The sequence below is a fragment of the Dendrobates tinctorius genome, unplaced genomic scaffold, assembly GCF_039654945.1.
Source record: "Dendrobates tinctorius isolate UK_male_01 unplaced genomic scaffold, ASM3965494v1 ptg000073l, whole genome shotgun sequence".
NCBI classification, from domain to species: Eukaryota; Metazoa; Chordata; class Amphibia; order Anura; family Dendrobatidae; genus Dendrobates; species Dendrobates tinctorius.
The window spans coordinates 36,705,939-36,727,902 of record NW_027361741.1 but is presented as its reverse complement, the minus strand read 5'-3'; the positions used below and the strand labels follow the sequence as shown (position 1 = coordinate 36,727,902).

Sequence of the window (21,964 nt, the reverse complement as noted above, 5' to 3'; positions counted from 1 at the left end):
TGGCAGACTATGCGCAGTAGTTACATCCTAGGAGAGGCATTAACGCCTAACACAATCTGCTCCCTCCAGCCTTTTGATTTTTGTAAAGCAGTTAGTTGCTCACCTTCCCACCTACCTGTCAATTCCTCACCAGGCTGCTGCTATGCATGCATTATCACAAGCCTCCAGCATTAGGATATTTGCACACGTTACGTTTTTTTTTTTTTTTTTAGCATTTTCGCGGCGTTTTTCCTCTGCGAAAACGCTAAGAAAACGCATCCCATGCAATCCTATGGGATTCCGCATTGCTGTGCTAATGCTATGGATTTTACCGCTGTGGAATTGCATTGCGGTAAAATCCGCAGCATGTTCATTAATTTTCCGGAATTGCGGCGATTCCGCACCCATAGGATTGCATTGAAACGCTCACTTTACGCTTGTAGCTATGCCCACCATGCGTAAAGTAAGCATTTCACGTGCGGATGGTACCCAGGGTCTGGAGGAGAGGAGACTTTCCTCCATGTCCTGGGTACCATATTCCTGCAAAAAAAAAAAAAAATTTAAAAATCGGGATATACTCACCCTCCGGCGGCCCCGGAGTGCTCCCGCCTCTCACCACGCTGCCAGCATCTTCCGGTCCCAATGATACATTGCGAGAATCACCCCAGATGACGTCACGGTCGCGTGACCGCTACGTCATCTGAGGTGATTCTCGCAATGCGTCCCTGGGAACGGAGCTTGCCGGCAGCGTGGCATGCACCGCTGAGGAGATCGGGGGGTCGCTGGAGGGTGAGTATATCCTGTTTTTTTTGTTTTTTTTTTTAAATGATTTTTTTAAATGATTTTTAGCATTCTGTCTTTTACTATTGATGCTGCATAGGCAGCATCAATAGTTAAAAGTTGGTTGGGATTGTATTGGGAAGGTGATGAGCAGTGCCTGGTTTTCTCCACACATACCGCTTAGAATCACCAAAAAGGTCTATCTTCGTCTCATCAAACCAGAGAATCTTATTTCTCATAGTCTGGTAGTCCTTTATGTGTTTTTTTTTTTTTTTTCTTTTTTTTTTAGGCTTTCATATGTCTGGTACTGAGGAGATGCTTCCGTCGGGCCACTCTGCCATAAAGGCACGGCTGGTGGAGGGCTGCAGTGATAGTTGACTTTGTGGAACTTTCTCCCATCTCCATACTGCATCTGTGGAGCTCAGCCGCAGTGTCCTTGGGGTTCTTCTTTACCTCTCACCCTCTCACCAAGGCTCTTCTCCCACGATTGCTCAGTTTGGCTGGACGGCCAGGTCTAGGAAGACTTCTGGTGGTCCCAAACTTCTTCCATTTAAGGCTTACGGAGACCACTGGGCTCTTAGGAACCTTGAGTACTGTAGAAATTATTTTGTAACCTTGGCCAGATCTGTGCCTTGCCACAATTCTGTCTCTGAGCTCCTTGGCCAGTTCCTTTGACCTCCTGATTCTCATTTGGACTGACATGCACTGTGAGCTGTGAGGTCTTATACAGACAGGTGTGCGCCTTTACAAATCAAGTCCTGTCAGTTTAATTAAACACAGCTGGATTCCAGTGAAGGAGTAGAACCATCTCAAGGAGGATCACAAGGAAATGGACAGCATGTGACTTTCATGAGTGTCTGAGCAAAGGGTCTGAATACTTAAGACCATGTGATATTTCTGCAAAATTTTCTACATTTGATTTTTGTCAGTCAAGATAGGGTGCAGAGTGTACATTGAGAAACAAACGTAAACTTATTTGAATTTACCAAATGGCTTCAGTGAAACGGTTAAAGGGGTCGGAATACTTTTGTACCCACTGTATGTACAATTACAATATATGGTGTCTTCATCATGACAGGAGGAGTGAGGAGTACTCCTGGGCAAGGATGAATTTTATTCAGAGATTCCAAGTACAGAAAAAGTCGTCTGAGCTAATTTTATTGTAAGCAGAGAGTCTTTCCATTCTGCACAAAAAATCCCTGTCAAGAGACCACTCTTGGATAGATGGAGTGGTTCTGGAACGCCAGTGTCTGGGAATGACTGTTCTAGTGGCGGATAAACAGTGTCTCAGCAATCCTCTTTTAATAGATTTTTAAAAGACCCTGGTATCATAGAAAGAAGTCCGATCTGGGAAGTTCTAGATGATTATTCCCTTGTAATGTATTTGTAAATATCAAAGGCTTTGCATTCCCACCAGATATGAAGCATAGTGCCTTCAGCATTTTCACATCTCCAGAATTTATTGGAGACAGAGGGAAATATTTTGTGAAGATCTGCTGTGCAACGGTACCATCTAGTTATGATTTTGTAATTTTTTTTTTCTTGAGCTTTGCAAGCCAGCAGAAGTCTGTGTGTGCAAAATAAATTTTTGTTCCATTGCTCCTCCGATAAGGTCATTCCAATCACTCTCGCACACTTTCTTGAACCATAGGAGCTCTGTATTAGTCTGAGATGACAAAATATAATACATTTGGGAAATAGTGCGCTTGGGTGCAACTTCTCCGATCAGCAATGAATCAAACTGATAAGGGGTCAGACTTGAGCGGCTGAAGGGAATCAATGAATGAACGGAACTGGAGGTATGAAAGCCAAGGTATGGTCTGATTGGGGTAGAGAGCTTTTAAGCGAACCTGTCAGCAGTTTTGGCCGATATAAGATACGGCCACTGCCTTTTCAGGGCTTATCTGCAGCATTCTATAATGCTGTAGACATATATTCCCCGAGTAATTTTAAGGTAAATCTTTGTCAGAGATTTTGAACATTAATATCCCACAGGAAGAGGCACAATTGTTAAAGGGGTCCTTTCCTTTCCATTGGTGTAATGGTTCTATGAAATATCTTGGGTTCCAATTGCCCTCAGACTTATCCCAGCTCTTCCATCTGACTCATGAGCCTTTGCTCATGAGTCATGTCTTAATTTTTTTCAGAATAGAGGGCAGTGATGTTTTACGATTAGTGATGTACAATAAGAGGTCATCTGCCTATAGTGCCAATTTATGAGATTCGTGCCCAACTGGGATTCCTTGAATATTGAAATTTTTCCTGAGACCTCTTGCCAGATGTTCCATCACATCACAATCAGGGCTGTGGAGTCGGTAAGCCAAACCTGCGACTCCAACTCCGACTCCGACTCCCACATATATTGCTTATATTTAAGTGAAAAATTTATTGTAGTACAATGTGAACATCAGACATTTAATCATTTTTATGATCAATAATCAAGATATTTAGATAGAACAGAATATATATTTATTGGAATGCAACTTTAGAACACAAAAAACTGTAATAAATTGTAAATATGTAATACACTATGTAATATCGATTACATATATACAGTACAGACTAAAAGTTTGGACACACTTTCTAATTCAAAGAGTTTTCTTTTATTTCATGACTATGAAAATTGTAGATTCATTCTGAAGGCATCAAAACTATGAATTATAGCAACAATCAAGAAAAAACGTGGATGGCACCGCTGTTACCTTATATTCTCAGAAGGTGTGCGGCATGCAGGAAGCAGACGGCTGGTGAACTCGGATGCTTGACCTGAAATAGACAATCCTCGGAATCCACATGAAGAAATGGTCGCACTCATCGAGTTTGAAACGCTCGAATAGCGCGAAACGGCCGTTGCCAGCCTTTTTGCACTCCTTATGTCACTCCCCCGGCCCAACATGTGATATGCGTGTCAATAAACTCGTGAATTCCTTCAAACTCGATGAGTGCGACCATTTCTTCATGTGGATTCCGAAAACTATGAATTAGCACATGTGGAATTATATAATTAACAAAAAAGTGTGAAACAACTGAAAATATGTCTTATATTCTAGGTTCTTCAAAGAAGCCACCTTTTGCTTTGATTACTGCTTTGCACACTCTTGGCATTCTCTTCATGAGCTTCAAGAGGTAATCACTGGAAATGGTCTTCCAACAGTCATGAAGGAGTTCCCAGAGATGCTTAGCACTTGTTGGCCCTTTTGCTTTCACTCTGCGGTCCAGCTCACCCCAAACCATCTCGATAGGGCTCAGGTCTGGTGACTGTGGAGGCCAGGTCATCTGGCGTAGCACCTCATCACTTTCCTTCTTGGTCAAATAGCCCTTACACAGCCTGGAGGTGTGTTTGGGGTCATTGTCCTGTTAAAAATAAATGATGGTCCAACTAAACGCAAACCGGATGGAATAGCATGCCGCTGCAAGATGCTGTGGTAGCCATGCTGGCTCAGTATGCCTTCAATTTTGAATAAATCCCCAACAGTGTCACCAGCAAAGCACCCCCCACACCATCACACCTCCTCCTCCATGCTTCATGGTTGGAACCAGGCATGTAGAGTCCATCCGTTCACCTTTTCTGCGTCGCACAAAGACATGGTGGTTGGAACCAAAGATCTCAAATTTGGACTCATCAGACCAAAGCACAGATTTCCACTGGTCTAATGTCCATTCCTTGTGTTCTTTAGCCCAAACAAGTCTCTTCTGCTTGTTGCCTGTCCTTAGCAGTGGTTTCCTAGCAGCTATTACACCATGAAGGCCTGCTGCACAAAGTCTCCTCTTAACAGTTGTTGTAGAGATGTGTCTGCTGCTAGAACTCTGTGTGGCATTGACCCTGGTCTCTAATATGAGCTGCTGTTAACCTGCGATTTCTGAGGCTGGTGACTCGGATGAACTTATCCTCCGCAGCAGAGGTGACTCTTGGTCTTCTTTTCCTGGGGCGGTCCTAATGTGGGCCAGTTTCTTTGTAGCGCTTGATGGTTTTTGCCACTGAACTTGGGGACACTTTCAAAGTTTTCCCAATTTTTCGGACTGACTGACCTTCATTTCTTAAAGTAATGATGTCCACTCGTTTTTCTTTACTTAGCTGCTTTTTTCTTGCCATAATACAAATTCTAACAGTCTATTCAGTAGGACTATCAGCTGTGTATCCACCAGACTTCTGCACAACACAACTGATGGTCCCAACCCCATTTATAAGACAATAAATCCCACTTATTAAACCTGACAGGGCACACCTGTGAAGTGAAAACCATTTCCGTTGACTACCTCTTGAAGCTCATCAAGAGAATGCCAAGAGTGTGCAAAGCAGTAATCAAGCAAAAGGTGGCTACTTTGAAGAACCTAGAATATAAGACATACAGCATTTTCAGTTGTTTCACACTTTTTTGTTCATTATATAATTCCACATGTGTTAATTCATAGTTTTGATGAATTCAGACTGAATCTACAATTTTCATAGTAATGAAAATAAAGAAAGCTTTGAATGAGGTGTGCCCAAACTTTTGGTCTGTACTGTGTGTGTGTGTGTGTATATGTGTGTGTATATATGCACACATACACTAACACAATGACTTATCTCAGCCAAGACAAAGCCTAGATCCTCAGGCTACATTCACACCATGGGCGTAGCCAGGATCAAACCTGGGGGGGCAGAACCTCATACTGTTCCGCAGAACCTCATACTGCACACCTCAGCTGCTGCAGAACCTCAGACTGCACACCCCTACACTTGAAAATAAAGCCTGCACCTTAAGAAGATGTAGTGGTGATGAACGCAGTCTATTTATTCCAACTATCAATTGATGTTGATGTGTTACTGAAGACGAGCAATGCCTGTCCTGGGCGTCCTTTTGGGCAGCTATGAGGTGTACATGACTGGTGCTAAAAAAAAAGTGTTAGTCTGTGTACTAGCCGGTTTTCATTCTTTTTGGTACAGATACGATATGGCTAGACAGATAAGGATAAATAGATACATAGAGCAGATTTCTAATCTGCTTTTGCTATTGAAAACATCGATGAGCTCAAAAACCTTTCAGGTGATGCGTTTTTTTAAAAAGCTGTTCGGCTTTTGCAGCTGAAAAACGTATCCTCAAAAAACGCAGGAAAAACGCTGTGTGAATGTAGCCTTAGATCAGGAATATAACAGCCATTTATAGGACATTTCATAACTTTCCCAAATTCCTATGAAAAAATATTCAGCACATCCTGCATTGAATTACTGTACCCAATTTATTATATATTTTAGGAGTCGGAGTCGGTCCATTTTATACCGACTCCAACTCCACCAAAATGAGCACCGACTCCACGACTCCGACTCCACAGCCCTGATCACAATAATGTACAATAACGGGGAGAGTGGACACCCCTGTCTTGTTCCATTTGACTCACCAAAAGATTCTGAGTAGGTGCCATTGCAACAGACCTTGGCAGAGGGGGTCTTGATATAAAGCCATTATTTTGTTGAGAATGTTGGAATCTAAATTGATTTGTTTAAGAGCACGATGTAGAAATGGCCAGCTAACCCACTCAAATGCTTTTTTAGCATCACCCGACAGAATGCATGCTGGGATCTCTTTCAATTTCGTATAGGACATAATCGGCATCATTTTAGTTGTGTTGTCTCTTGCCTCCCTCTGGGGTACAAATCGTACTTGATCGTTGTGCACGATATAAGATAAGTCATCGGGGGGGCTAATCTGGTTCCTGTGATTTTAGAGAACAGTTTAACATCAATGTTAATTAAGGATATTGGACTGTAACTTGAGCATAATGTTTGGTCTTTGACAGTTTTCAGTTTTCGGTGTCACCGAAATATAGGTTTCCAAAGTTTGTCTGGGAAAGGGGTTTGAAATCGAAACTGAATTAAATACTTTGCTTAAGAATGGTGTTAATTGCGTAGCAAACGTTAAATAAAATTTGGCAGAGTAACCATCTGAACTTGGGCATTTATGAGATGGGGAGGTTTTGATGACCTTAAGTACCTCCTCTTCTTCAAATGATTGCTCTAGGGATGGCTTTGTGTCATCCGGTATTGAGGGCAGAGCAGTGTCTTTCATGTATTGATCAATTTTCAAATGAAGTTGGGTTGGTGACATATCTACATATTGCCCTCAATATTGTACAGGGAGCTATAATATCCTTTGAATGTCTCAGCAATTTGTTTGGGATTCATTGGTTACGGATCCTGTAGCATCCTGTATCTATTGCATAAATGTTGGTGGGGCTTTATAATGGATGCTTCTAGCTAGAGGGATTTGTCTGCAAATTCATACAATAACTGCTGTAACTTTTCCATATGTTTTGAGTAGCTTTGGTCTAGAAGTCATTCCAAGTCATCTTTTTGCTTGTTCAAGTTAATCAAGATATCAGCAGATGGATTTTTTTATGGGATTGTTCAAGGGATTGTATTTGCTTCCAAAGATTTTCTATCACATGGGTTTTTCCTTTCTTAAGTCTAGTGCCTTATTTGACTAGGACACACCTAATTACGCATTTTAGAGCTTCCCATTGGATGGAGAGTGCCGTTCCGTAATGATACAAAAACTCGGAGATGGCTTGTTCTACAGCATTTTTGGTGTTAATATCTTCAAGAAGGTTTGGGTAAAGAAGTTGGGAGCATGGTCTGACCAGGTCATAGTGCCCACAGAAGCGGAGGGACCCCGGCTAAGCAAATGATGACTAACCAAAAAGTAGTACTATTATGAGTTGTGAACTGATGAGTTGGGGGTGTAATCTCTATCTTTAGGATGTAAGACACGCCACACATCCACTGTCTGCAATTTGAAGAGATTTTTTTTCCAGGAGGATAATTGCATAGGTGGAATTGTAGACTTACCCACTGTGGAGTCCCACATCTTATCCACTGTCATGTTGAGGTCTCTCCCCACCCACCTCAAATCAAAAGGCCTTCCATAAAACCCTCCAGTCGCCGCGCATGTATCTCTTTGTTAGGAAGATAAAAGTTAGCTAGTGTGTAGATCTGATTCAAAAAAGAGATCTTCAATAACAAAAATCGTCCGTGATCATCTGTTTCAAGCCTTAGTAGGGTGAAGGGGAAATTTTTGTGAATAGCAATGCTGACCTCTTTAGATTTAGCAATCAGATTCGAACCATGATACCAGGTTGTGTAATACTGGTTCTTCATTTCTGGGGAGTGATTACTTTTAAAATGGGTCTCCTGTAAGAAAAGAATTTGCACTCTCATTTTATGCATCCCGTATAGAATTTGAGACCGTTTTTGCAGGACATTAAACCCTCTAACATTTAGAGAAGCTACGTATCTTAATTGATGCCATGTCTGATATTACCAATGTCAACTTAAGGTACTGTCACACTTAGCGATGCACCAGCGATCCCGACCAGCGATATGACGCGGTCAGGATCGCTGGTACATCGCTAAGTGGTCACTAGTGAGCTGTCACACAGGCAGATCTCACTAGTGACATCGCTGGGGACGGGGGTCGCTACTTACCTGTCACACCAGGCGATCCTGCGTCCTCCCGCCCGTCTCCACGCATCGTTCGTTGTCACAGCAGGAAGCGCCGCAGGAAGCTGACGACGAGAAACAGTCCAGCCTGTTCTCGCGCGATCAGCGATAACCAGCGGGGGAGCCGGTCGGAGGTAAGTATCACACATAGCGATATCGCTAGCAATATCGCTATAATGTCACAAGTTATAGCGATATTGCTAGCGATTTCTCTTAGTGTGACAGGCCCTTTAGTCTGGGTGGATGGACAGAGATAGAGAAGATATAGGTAAAGAATTAAGATAGAAGAGGTAGAAATAAGCATATATGGAGAATAGACCAAATCCTCAATCCTAGGCCGAGGATGTAAAGAAGGGTAAAGGAAACCCTGCGGTAGCGGAGTCCTTCCCAAGTAAACTTGTATAAAACAAGTCGCCCTAATTGGGGAGTGTCTTTCAAGGCAACATTGAATAACTCCCGGGGATCTTGGACCGGACAAAATAAAGGTTGTAAAAAGCATATAAATGCTAACAAAAACAAGAACTCTGTGTTCCAACTATCGCAAGGATCAAGCCTATTTAAAGATGCATAACACTAGGCAACCTGTAGGGAAAGTAAAATGCAGTAATTAACATTATTAGAACGTATCGCAGTGTTTATTCTAGACGGTTAGGCGTTTCTGAAAGTTGTGTTAGTCTTTCATACTAACTGCAGGTATCTACTTGTATGTGCATAAATCTTATCAAATTCACACAGTGTTGATCGCATATTTGTGTCTAACTTATTAGTCTAAGAACTCAGTAGAATATCCTTCAAAGGCAAGATAGATCGAGTGGCATCACCCTCGGATGTCCACAGTACAGATCACATTATATAAAATAAAGTGTCTTTATGATTCTAAAAGGTACAGTTACAAAGTCCACAATATAAATGCAGAAAAAAAGGAACTTGGTGAGTGATATATAAAATTCAATAGACAAGCTTTCATTGAATCTCCTAGAATGAAACCGAAACAACCAGAGCTATCATCATTGTTCAATTGGAGGAGAATGAGAGGATGGTCTTTAACCCCTTCACTACCAAGGGTGGTTTGCACGTTAACTCCCGGGCCAATTTTTACAATTCTGACCACTGTCCCTTTATGAGGTAATAACTCTCGAACGCTTCCATGGATCCTGGTGATTCTGACATTGTTTTCTCGTGACATATTGTACTTCATGTTAGTGGTAAAATTTCATTCAAATAACTTGTGTTTATTTGTGAAAAAAACAGAAATTTGGCGAAAATTTTGAAAATTTCACAATTTTCCAACTTTGAATTTTTATGCTCTTAAATCACAGAGATACGGCACACAAAAAACTTAATAAGTAACATTTCCCACATATTTACTTTACATCAGCACAATTTTGGAACCAAAATTTTTTTTGTTAGGAAGTTATAAGGGTTAAAATTTGACCAGCGATTTCTCATTTTTGCAACACCATTTTATTTTAACGGACCACATCACATTTGAAGCCACTTTGAGGGGTCTATATGATAGAAAATACACAAAAGTGACACCATTCTAAAAACTGCACCCCTTAAGGTGCTCAAAACCACATTCAAGAAGTTTATTAACCCTTCAGGTGCTTCAGGAATTTTTTGAATATTTAAAAAAAAAAAAATGAATATTTAACTTTTTTTCACAAAAAAAATACTTCAAGTTCAATTTTTTTTATTTTACCAAGGGTAACAGGAGAAGTTGGACTGCAAAAGTTATTGTGCAATTTGTCCTGAGTACGATGATACCTGATATGTGGGGGTGGACCACTGTTTCGGTGCATGACCGAGCTCAGAAGGGAAGGAGCGCCGTTTGACTTTTTCAATGCAAAATTGGCTGGAATTCAGATCGGACACCATGTCACGTTTGGAAAGCCCCTGATGTACCTAAACAGTGGAAATCCCCCACAAATGACACCATTTTGGAAACTAGACCCCCCCAAGTAACTTATTTAGATGTGTGGTGAGAACTTTGAACCCCCAAGGGCTTCACAGAAGTTTATAAAGTACAGCCGTACAATTAAAAAAAATTTTTTCCACAAAAATGATCTTTTCACCCTCAACTCTTATTTTTCCAAGGGTAACAGGACCCTAAAAGTTATTGTGCAATTTGTCCTGAGTACGCTGATACCCCATATGTGGGTGTAAACCACTATTTGGGCGCATGGCAGAGCTCAGAAGGGAAGCAGCGCCATTTGACGTTTTTGGCTGGAATTGAGATCGGACACCATGTTGCGTTTGGAAAGCCCCTGATGTACCTAAACAGTGGAAACCCCCCACAAATGACACCATTTTGGAAACTAGACCCCCTAACGAACTTATCTAGATGTGTGGTGAGCACTTTGAACCCCCAAGGGCTTCACAGAAGTTTATAATGCCCGGGCGTGAAAATAAAAAAATCGTATTTTTTCCACAAACATGATCATTTAGTCCCAAATTTTTTTATTTTCCCAAGGGTACCCGGAGAAATTGGACCCCAAAAGTTGTTGTCCAATTTGTGCTGAGTACGCTGATACCCCATATGTGGGAGAAAACTACTGTATGGGCACACGTCGGGGCTCGGAAGGGAAGGAGTGACGTTTTGGAATGCAGACTTTGATGGAATGGTCTGCGGGTGTCATGTGCGTTTGGAGAGCCTCTGATGTGCCTAAACTATTCAAACTCCCCACAAGTGACCACATTTTGGAAACTAGACCCCCCACGGAACTTATCTAGATGTGTGGTGAGCACTTTGAACCCCCAAGTGCTTCACAGAAGTTCATAACGCCCAGGCGTGAAAATAAAAAATAATTTTTTTCCACAAAAATGATATTTTTGCTCCCAATTTTTTATTTTCCTAAGGGCAACAGGAGAAATTGGACCCCAAAAGTTGTTTTGCAATTTGTCCTGAGTAGACTGATACCCCATATGTAGGGGTAAAACACTGTTTGGGTGCATGGCAGAGCTTGGAGGGGAAGGAGCACCATTTGACTTTTTCAACGCAGAATTGGCTGGAGTTGAGATGCCATGTTGCGTTTGGAGAGCACCTGATGTGCCCAAACAGTGGAAACCCCCCAATTCTAACTCCAACCCTAACTAATCTCAGCTCTAACCCTACCCCTAACCTTAACCCTACCCCTAACCCTAGTGGGAAAATGGAAATAAATACATTTTTTTTTATTTTATTATTTTTCCCTAACTAAGGGGGTGATAACGGGGGGTTGATTTACTATTTATGGCGGTTTTTATGTTTGGCAGCTGTCACACGCTAAAAGACGCTTTTTATTGTAAAAATAGTTTTTGCATCACCACATATTGAGAGCTATAATTTTTCCATATTTTGACCTACCGAGTGATTTGAGGTCTTATTTTTTGCGGGACGAGTTGACATTTTTATTGGTATCCTTTTCGGGCACGTGACATGTTTTGATCGCTTTTTATTCCGATTTTTGGGACCCAGAATGAACAAAAACCAGCGTTTCATGAATTTCTTTTGGGGGGTGCGTTACAGCGATACCTCATTTATGTCAGTTTTTTATGTTTTGGCCCTTTTATGCAATGAAAACAATTTAATATAAAAAATAAATATTTTGGAATCGCTTTATTGTGCGAGCTATAACTTTTTTATTTTTTTGCTGTGTGGCGGCTCATTTTTTGCGGGACAAGATGACATTTTCAGCGGTACCATGGATATTTATATGCGTCTTTTTGATTGTGCGTTGTTGCACTTTTTGTTCGGCAGTATAATAAATCATTATTTTTTGCTTCGTTTATTATTTTTTAGGGGTTAACTAATGGGACAGTTTTATAGGGCGGGTCGTTACGGACGCGGCGATACCAAATGTGTACTTTTATTGTTTGTTTTTTTTTATTACTTCCAAAAAATGAATTTATTAGGGAAAATATATATATATATATATATTATTTATTATTATTATTATTATTATTATTTATTTTATATATATATATATATATATATATTTTTTTTTTTAAATCAGCGATCTGTCACTGGCATAGACGCAGACTTCCTCATGCCTGCGCTTTGCAGGCACTGAGGAAGTCCGCTCCCTGCAGGCCCCCGAAGGTCCCCGTTGCCATATTGGATCCGGGGACCTGTAGGGAAAGAGACCCCCGCAGCAGCGCTGCACATTACGCTGCGGTGGGGGGCTCAGGGAAGCACGGAGGGAGCCCCCTCCCTGCCGATGCTTCCCTTTAACCCCCGGCACATAGCGAACGTGTTTGATCGCGGTGTGCAAGGGGTTAACGTGTCAGGGGCGGTCCGTGACCGCCCCTGACACATTGTGCCGGGTGTCAGCTGTGATCAGCTGACACCCGGCCGCGATCAGAGGCGCTCACCACGTGAGCGCCGCTGATCTCACTAGACGTACTATTCCGTCCTTGGGACTTAGGTCCCAGGTGACATGGACGGAATAGTACGTCCGATGTAGGTAAGGGGTTAATGATGTGGAGGGCTTCCTGCATTTCCTGCCCCCACACACTGGTCTTCCAGACTGAGGAGCCTAAGGGCCCTGTCACACATAGTGAATCGCCAGCGATCCCGACAATGATATGAACTTGTCAGGATCGCTGGTGTGTCGCTATATATCAGCACCAGCGACGACGAGCGCGCGGCGTCGCTGTGTACCATAGGTACCAGCATGCTGGTGCAGGGAGCTGGTAGCCAAGGTAAACAGCAGGTTTCTAAACGCCGCTTAGATACCCGCTGTTTACCTTGGTTACCAGCTCCCTGGTACCAGCTCCCAGGATCGCTGGTGTGTCGCTATATGATCGCTGGTGAGCTGCCAAACAGGCAGCTTCGACAGCGATCAGCACCAGCGACGACGAGCGCGCGGCGTCGCTGTGTACCATAGGTACCAGCATGCTGGTGCAGGGAGCTGGTAACCAAGGTAAACAGCGGGTTTCTAAACGCCGCTTAGATACCCTCTGTTTACCTTGGTTACCAGCTCCTGATCGCTGGTCTCCCGCCTGCTACACAATGCGGTGCGTGCTGGCCAGCGGGAGACCAGCGATCAAAAAAATGTCCAGGGCTTTCCACAACGATCAGCGATACCTGGCAGGGGGGCCGGTCGCTGATAGGTGTCACACACAGCGATCTCGCTGGTGAGATCATTGTTGCGTCACAAAACTTGTGACTCAGCAGCGATTTTGTTAGCGAGATCGCTGTGTGACGAGATCGCTGTGTGTGACGGGGGCTTAACAGTGTGTTTAGGGCACAATGTTTAGTTTCACTTCTTAACCCTTCAGTGACACAAGATCCAGTTAACTCTTAGCTGTAAAGCACTCAGCAGATTTTGCATATACACTTCCCTCAATTCATACAGAGGAGGCTCTGCTAGAGATCAGCAGGGAGGATTTGTTGCCTCCAGTTTAGAAGCAATCAGCTCTCTTTTGCCTCCTTGTCTCCCTGTCTGCCATGCACTTTTTCTCAAGAGTCCCAGAATCTATGTGGCAGCTAGAGAGCATTCTGATAAGCACTGACAGGAGGGAGGAGGGACTGCAGTCCAGAACTATTTAGTGTCCCAAGACTCAATGTGGCCAGCTAGAGAGTAGAGTGACCTGTTAAGTGCTGACAGGGGGGTTACAGGAAATTCTCCCTTCTATAGAACGAAATGGCTGGAGACGGCTGAGGTCGAAACAACACCCAGGTTTATTTCTCATATATGAGGAGACAGCTCAAAAAATCACCTCAGAAAGGATAAAACAGAGTGTCTCCCTCTTCTGGGATTACAGTATTTTTATAATCAACATTGAAGGACATTGTTATACAGTTACATACATTTAAAACATTTCCATTACGAGAAGAGAAACTTTTCCTCACAAGTTAATTATATTTTCAGTGAGTACATTGTTTCAATAAACCATCCACATGTCTTGGAGTAAGAACATTTCCCGGCCTTGAACATCCCACACAGACATTCTGGAAAAATACATCACCACACAAGAAAATCTTACATGTCAGCAAAATAATGATTATAGATTTTATAGAAGATTCTATTACATTAAGCTACTAGCTGAAGAGCCCGGTGCTGCCCGGGCATAGTAACTAACTGTGGTTAGTTATAGAAAATTATAATTATCCTCCATCCCATAGTCCCGTGCCCATATACCCATCATACATATCCACGATCCCATAGGCCCGTGCCCATATACCCATCATACATATCCTCCATCCCATAGTCGAGTGCCCATATACCCATCATACATATTCTCCATCCCATAGTCCCATGCCCATATACCCATCGTACATATTCTCCATCCCATAGTCCCATGCCCATATACCCATCGTACATATTCTCCATCCCATAGTCCCATGCCCATATACCCATCGTACATATTCGCCATCCCATAGTCGAGTGCCCATATACCCATCACACATCCTTCATCTCATAGTCCCATGCCCATATACCCATCATACATATCCTCCATCCCATAGTCCCGTGCCAATATACCCATCATACATATCCGCCATCTCATAGTCCCGTGCCCATATACCCGTCATACATATCCTCCCTCCTATAGTCCAGTGCCCATATACCCATCACACATCCTCCATCCCATAGTCCCGTGCCCATATACATATCCGCCATCCCATAGTCCCGTGCCCATATACCCGTCATACATATCCACCCTCCCATTGTCCAGTACCCATATACCCATCACACATCCTCCATCCCATAGTCCCGGTCCCATATACCCATCATACATATCATATCCTCCATCCCATAGTCCGGTGCCCATATACTCATCACACATCCTCCATTCCATAGTCAACCATTATGACATCATAATGAGCGGCGGCAGGGCTTGCAACCTTTGATGACATCAGCGTCGCCATGGCAACCATTGTGACATCATAATGAGGGGCGGGGCTTGATATGCACACACTGCTTCCCCAGTATGCAAATAGGGGCATTGTGACATCACAATGAGGGGCGGGGCGTGACGCGCACACACTTTTCCCCCAGTATGTAGATAGGGGCAAAATTGTTTGGTGAATTGGAACGCGCAGGGTTAAAATTTCGCCTCACAGCATAGCTTAGGACGCTTTCGGGGTCCAGACATGTGACTGTGCTAAATTTTGTGGCTGTAGCTGCTACGGTGCGGATGCCTATCCCGGACATACATACACACAAACACATACACACACACTTTGAGCTTTATATATTAGATTTAAGATCGATATAAGATTCTATAATATTAAGCTATCAGCACACTGGGACCTGAAGCACAGACGTGCAGCTCTTTACCTGCTTTTCTCCACACAGTAGGCTGGAGGAGGGATCTTGCTCTGCTGAAAACTTGAAGACACACGGGCCCTCTTCTCTCTCTTCTCAACGGCTTCCCCTTCACCTCAAATACACAGCTGCTCATCCTCCTCACCTCTCCTTTGCTGCTACTCAATGCCTAATGTCCTAGATCTCTTTTTGGAGCATTTAGCCTTGTCCATGGCCCTTGAATCCCTGGGAGTAACAGGTGCCATAGTGAACAAGTCCACTTGGTGCCATTGCCAGACCACGCCCCCTTGTAACTGATTTTTGAGATGCTCTTTCCTCCTTTGCATGGCGGGATGTGCTGGGCAAAGTTTTCTGGGTGTCGCTGTGATCTTTCTCAGTCACAGCTTTGAAAACTTCTGGGTGTAAGTGTTGTAAATGTCTTTTTAGATTGGAAGCTCTGGTAGGAGCATTTTTATCACTGCCTGAGTATGCACTGATTTTGAGCTCACAGCATTTGTTTTCATCTGTCATACACGAACACACAAAATATTTTGTATCCCAAGTTAATGTGAAATGCACAAATACTGCTAACTTCCTAGGAAGTCTCTTAAGCATTTTGTAATCATATAAATTCGCTCTCAAAATAATTTAGTCCTATAAAAAATAAAGTATATAGGAATTCCTGCAAGAATAGGGAATCATGTATAATTTTGGATAGAAATGGAAACAAATTTTGCATAAATCCAATAGTACAGATGATGACAAAAAGTTTGTAATACTGTATATACTCGTGTATAAGCCGACCCGCTTAGCCGAGGCACCTAATTTTGCCACGAAAAACTGGGAAAACTTATTGACTCGAGTATATTGCAGGTGTGCATTGTCCCCTCATCCCTATCCTGATATGCATTGTCCTTCATCCCCGTCCTTGTCTGCATGGCTCCTTATCCCTGTCCTTGTCTGCATGGCTCCTTATCCCTTTCCTGTCTGCATGGCTCCTTATCCCCGTCCTTGTCTGCATGGCTCCTTATCCCCGTCCTTGTCTGCATGGCTCCTTATCCCCGTCCTTGTCTGCATGGCTCCTTATTCCCGTCCTTGTCTGCATGGCTCCTTATTCCCGTCCTTGTCTGCATGGCTCCTTATTCCCGTCCTTGTCTGCATGGCTCCTTATTCCCGTCCTTGTCTGCATGGCTCCTTATTCCCGTCCTTGTCTGCATGGCTCCTTATTCCCGTCCTTGTCTGCATGGCTCCTTATTCCCGTCCTTGTCTGCATGGCTCCTTATTCCCGTCCTTGGCTGCATGGCTTCTTATTCCCGTCCTTGTCTGCATGGCTTCTTATTCCCGTCCTTGCATGCATGGCTCCTCATATGCATGGCTCCTCATTCCCATCCTTGCATGCATGGCTCCTCATTCCCATCCTTGCATGCATGGCTCCTCATTCCCATCCTTGCATGCATGGCTCCTCATTCCCATCCTTGCATGCATGGCTCCTCATTCCCATCCTTGCATGCATGGCTCCTCATTCCCATCCTTGCATGCATGGCTCCTCATTCCCATCCTTGCATGCATGGCTCCTCATTCCCATCCTTGCATGCATGGCTCCTCATTCCCATCCTTGCATGCATGGCTCCTCATTCCCATCCTTGCATGCATGGCTCCTCATTCCCATCCTTGCATGCATGGCTCCTCATTCCCATCCTTGCATGCATGGCTCCTCATTCCCATCCTTGCATGCATGGCTCCTCATTCCCATCCTTGCATGCATGGCTCCTCATTCCCATCCTTGCATGCATGGCTCCTCATTCCCATCCTTGCATGCATGGCTCCTCATTCCCATCCTTGCATGCATGGCTCCTCATTCCCATCCTTGCATGCATGGCTCCTCATTCCCATCCTTGCATGCATGGCTCCTCATTCCCATCCTTGCATGCATGGCTCCTCATTCCCATCCTTGCATGCATGGCTCCTCATTCCCATCCTTGCATGCATGGCTCCTCATTCCCATCCTTGCATGCATGGCTCCTCATTCCCTTCCTTGCATGCATGGCTCCTCATTCCCTTCCTTGCATGCATGGCTCCTCATTCCCTTCCTTGCATGCATGGCTCCTCATTCCCTTCCTTGCATGCATGGCTCCTCATTCCCATCCTTGCATGCATGGCTCCTCATTCCCATCCTTGCATGCATGGCTCCTCATTCCCATCCTTGCATGCATGGCTCCTCATTCCCATCCTTGCATGCATGGCTCCTCATCCCTACCCTGGTATGTATGGCCCCCATGAGAAAAGCATTTTTTAAAAAAAAAAATCCTACTTACCTTCCCAGCACGCCCTAGCAGCATCTTGTTCCGGTGCCAGCAGCTCCTGCGGCCGGCCAAACATAGAATGGTAGAGTTGGAAGGGACCTCCTGGGCCATCTGGTCCAACCCCCTGCTCAAAGCAGGATTCGCTAAATCATCCCAGACAGATGTCTGTCCAGCTTCTGAGATTTTAATTTTTACTTACCGTAGTTTCTCCTGCTCTGTAGATATAATCAGGTGTCACAATAAACAGTTAACATTGAAAGAGCTAAATAAAATACTGTAAAACAAAGCAACTTTGTTCAGTCTAATGCAATTTTACTTGCAAAGAAGTTGCCGCAATTATTTGATGTAGTTTTGCAGCTTTGCTAGCTGCACGTATGGCTATGGCATGAAATATAAGATGTTAAATATGCAATAGCTATAGGGATATACATGCAGATCTGATTTGCCAAATTTCTCTCTCACCCATGACAGCACCACGGAGAGAGGGGATCCGCCCTTCAGGGACAGGAACCTACAGATAAAAAGGGCGGTACCTCTCCTCCGCCTCCAGTTGGGTTCCTGTCCCTGACGGGGGACCCACAGAACGGTACCTTTTGTTGTGTCCAGGATCCGGTGCCGGCCTGACCGGTGACGGCAGCGGGGAGGCCCCTGCCTCGGGAAGGTACGGTGCCCGAAGCCGCCACTGCTGGGGCTGATGCGGGCTGCCAGGTGAGCGGGCTGGAGAAACGCCGGAGGCGCCGCTCTGAAGAGGAAGTCGGGGCTCGCAGGGACCCGGCATGCATGCGGGCGGCGCCAGGGTACAGAGGTGTACCAAGATGGCCGCCCCAGAAGTAGAAGCTGGCTTCTGGGTCCCGGAAACCGGCGCATGCGCAGGAGCGCTCTCCCCGGCGACCACGGTGCAGGATGGGGAGCGGTGATGTCACAGCCGGGAAATTTAAAATGGTGGTTGCACAAGTGCTCCTGTCTGGAAGCGATCCTGAACATAGGGGATAGCGACCAGCAACAGGAGCAGCAAGCCAGGCAGCAACTTAAGCAGCAGCACCACCATCATCATCGCCAAAAGGAACGCGACAGGGATGGTCGTTCCAGCAGTCACTCCAAGCAGCGTAGCACGTCAGCTGCAAGGAGCAAATCGCCACCAGGAGAGCAGCCTATACAGGACCTGACTCCATCTCCCGAATCAGTACCTGCAGCCACATACTGGGTGAGTGATCTTCGTGAATGTTCACCATTGTAATAAAATCCCTTTCCCTTACTAAGGAAAGAAGAAGGGGGAAAAGAAGAACAGGGAGTGCCCCACTTGTACTAGGCCCCTACCTATTGGGAGAAAAAACTGAGTCATGTACGAAAGAAATCCTCTGTCAGGAAACTCCGGATTTCGCCTCTGACCTAAGAGCCGCAATCAAATTGGAGGTTCAGAGTGCCCTTACATCCCTTCAGTATCCTCATCCTCAGACAAGGAAACAGAGGGGCATCACTGCTTCCCCCTAGATGAGGTAGACAAACTAGTGAAAGCGGTAAGGTCTACCATTGGGGTATTGGACCCTAGGCCCAATAAAACAGTCCAAGACATAATGTTCGGGGTCTGGGCCAGAAAAAGCGGAGAGTGTTCCCGCCAAATGAAAATGTTCGTGGTCTAATCAAAAAAGAATGGGATAAACCGGACAGGAAAAACACCACGGTCCCTTCCCTTAAAAGGAAATATCCCTTTGAGGAAGAGGCATCTACATCTTGGGATAAAGCCCGAAGCTCGACGTAGCTGTCGCAAAGGCCTCAAAGAAATTCGCCCTCCCCTTTGAGGACATGGGCACCCTCAGGGATCCCCTAGATAAAAAGGCAGATACCTTTCTTAAAGGGGCATGGGAATCAGCTGGAGGTAACCTCAGGCCAGCCATAGCGGCAACATGTACTTCGAAAGCCCTAATGGTTTGGGTGGACCAACTCGAAAAGCAACTAAGAGAAGGGACACCAAGGGATAAAATCCTAGACTTTATCCCAGTAATAAGGGGAGCGGCTGCCTTGTTAGCGGACTCATCGGCAGATTCAGCGGTTATCGTCCAAAGCAGCAGCACTCTCAAATGCAGCACGTAGAACAATATAGCTTAAAAGCTGGCCAAAGGACCTACAGACCAAGATGAAACTGTGTTCAATCCCCTGTGAAGGGAAATTCCTTTTTGGGGAGACGTTAGATGACATCCTCCAGAAAGCGGGGGACAAGAAGAAAGGGTTCCCAAATTTAGGGCCTGCAGCATTTAAGAGGCCCTTTCGGAATAGAAAGTTTTTTCAGCGGAGACCACCGTGAGAGCAAAAGTGGGATGACGAGAAGAGAGAGCCCTCTAAGTGACAGTTTGCCCAGGGTAGGGGGAAGGTTAACCCTTTTCCTCCCAGCCTGGAAAAGAATCTCAAGCCATGGATGGTAAACCTGATCTGGGAGGCCTAAGGATAGACTTTCTCTCCCTCCCGCCTCAGAAGTATGTAATGACTCCGCTAAGATCCAGTATGCAAGAGAGCAGGAAGCCCTAGAGAATGAAGTCCTAAGCTTGGTAGAAAAAGGAGTCATCCAGGAGGTTCCCCTGCAGGAAAGGGGCAGGAGGTTCTACTCCCCTCTTTTCCTGATGACCAAGCCAGACGGGACGTTTCGGACGATTATAAATTTAAAATTAAACAGATACATCAGAAATCAAAGCTTCAAAATGGAGTCGATCAGGTCCACCACCAAAATCCTGTTCCTGAACTGCTTCATGACGGTGTTAGATCTCAGCGACGCCTATTATTACGTCCTTATTCACAAAAACTCCTGGAAATATCTCAGGTTAGCCGTCTCGATAAAGGGCGAGGTAAGAGAACTCCAGTACAGAGCCTTGCCGTTCGGAATATCCGTAGCTCCACGGGTATTTACCAAAATAGTAGCGGAAATGATGGCCCATATAAGGGAGCAAGACATAATAATAATTCCGTATCTGGACGACTTTTTAATAGCAATCAGCTCGGCTCAAAAATGCCGGGAACAGAGGGACAGGGTGATGGACACTCTGCAGGGCCTGGGCTGGCTCCTAAATCTAAAAAAATCAAGATTGGAGCCCAGCAGAGTACAGGAATTCTTGGGTCTAACATTGGACTCCAACATCCAAGAGTGCTACCTCCCAGACCGGAAGAAGGAGAGAATCGCTCAAATTGTAACAAGAGCCATCCAAAATCCCTCCATGACATTAAGGAAAGCTATGTCACTACTGGGTTCTCTCTCCGCCTGCCTGTCAGCAGTCCAATGGGCTCACTTACACACGAGAGATCTACAGTGGATGTACTAGCCAACCAGTCTGCAGTAGGGGGACACCTAGAGGGTCGTATTACCCTAAATTCAAAAACTACTCATTCCCTAGCCTGGTGGAGAAACCAAGAAAACCTTTCCAAAGGGATCCCCTGGGTAACAAAAATAACACACATAGTTACCACAGACGCCAGTCCCACGGGTGGGGAGCACACGTGAACTACGAAATGGCGCAGGGTGCGTGGGAGGTAAAGAATTAGAAGCCTCCTCGAACCAGAAAGAGCTCTTGGCAGTGGGTTATGCATTAACACACTTCTTACCCCTGCTCCGAGGTCATCATGTCCGCATATTTTCGGACAATCGAGTCACAATAGCATATATAAATCATCAGGGGGAACCATGTCCCGAGCCCTAATGGACACAACCTCCAGAGTCCTCAGACTAGCAGAGGCAAACCTGCCATCTCTGTCAGCACTACACATCCGGGGCACGGAGAATCAAAGGGCAGACTTTCTGAGTCGCACCCCATTAAGACAAGGCGAATGGGTCCTAAAGCGGTCCGTTTTTCGGCAGATTGTAAAAATGTGGGGGGCCCCGGACATAGATCTGTTCGCCAACTTCAGACACAAAAAAGTGGAAACTTTCTGCTCCTTAGACCCCAGGGGGAATCCTCTAGTTCTGGACGCCTTCATGCTCCCATGGACACAGGGCCTAACAAATGCCTTTCCCCCGACATGCTGATCCCAGCAGTGCTAAGAAAAGTCAGTGAGGACGGGGCAAGAATGATTTTAATAGCCCCCTTCTGGTCCAAAAGAACCTGGTTCTACTGGCTAAGAATGCTCTCGGTAACCGACCCATGGATACTACCGGATCTCCCAGACCTGCTATCGCAGGGCCCAGTGTTACACCCTCAGGCAGCGAGCCT

The 21,964-nt window shown here is 44.9% G+C and overlaps 1 protein-coding gene across 1 annotated transcript in view; it reads left to right on the top strand.

Moving 5' to 3' along the window:
* Positions 1-21,964, top strand: part of SPPL3 (signal peptide peptidase like 3) — a 150,814-nt gene that overhangs the window by 99,031 nt on the left and 29,819 nt on the right. The gene's annotated exons all lie outside the window — the stretch shown is intronic.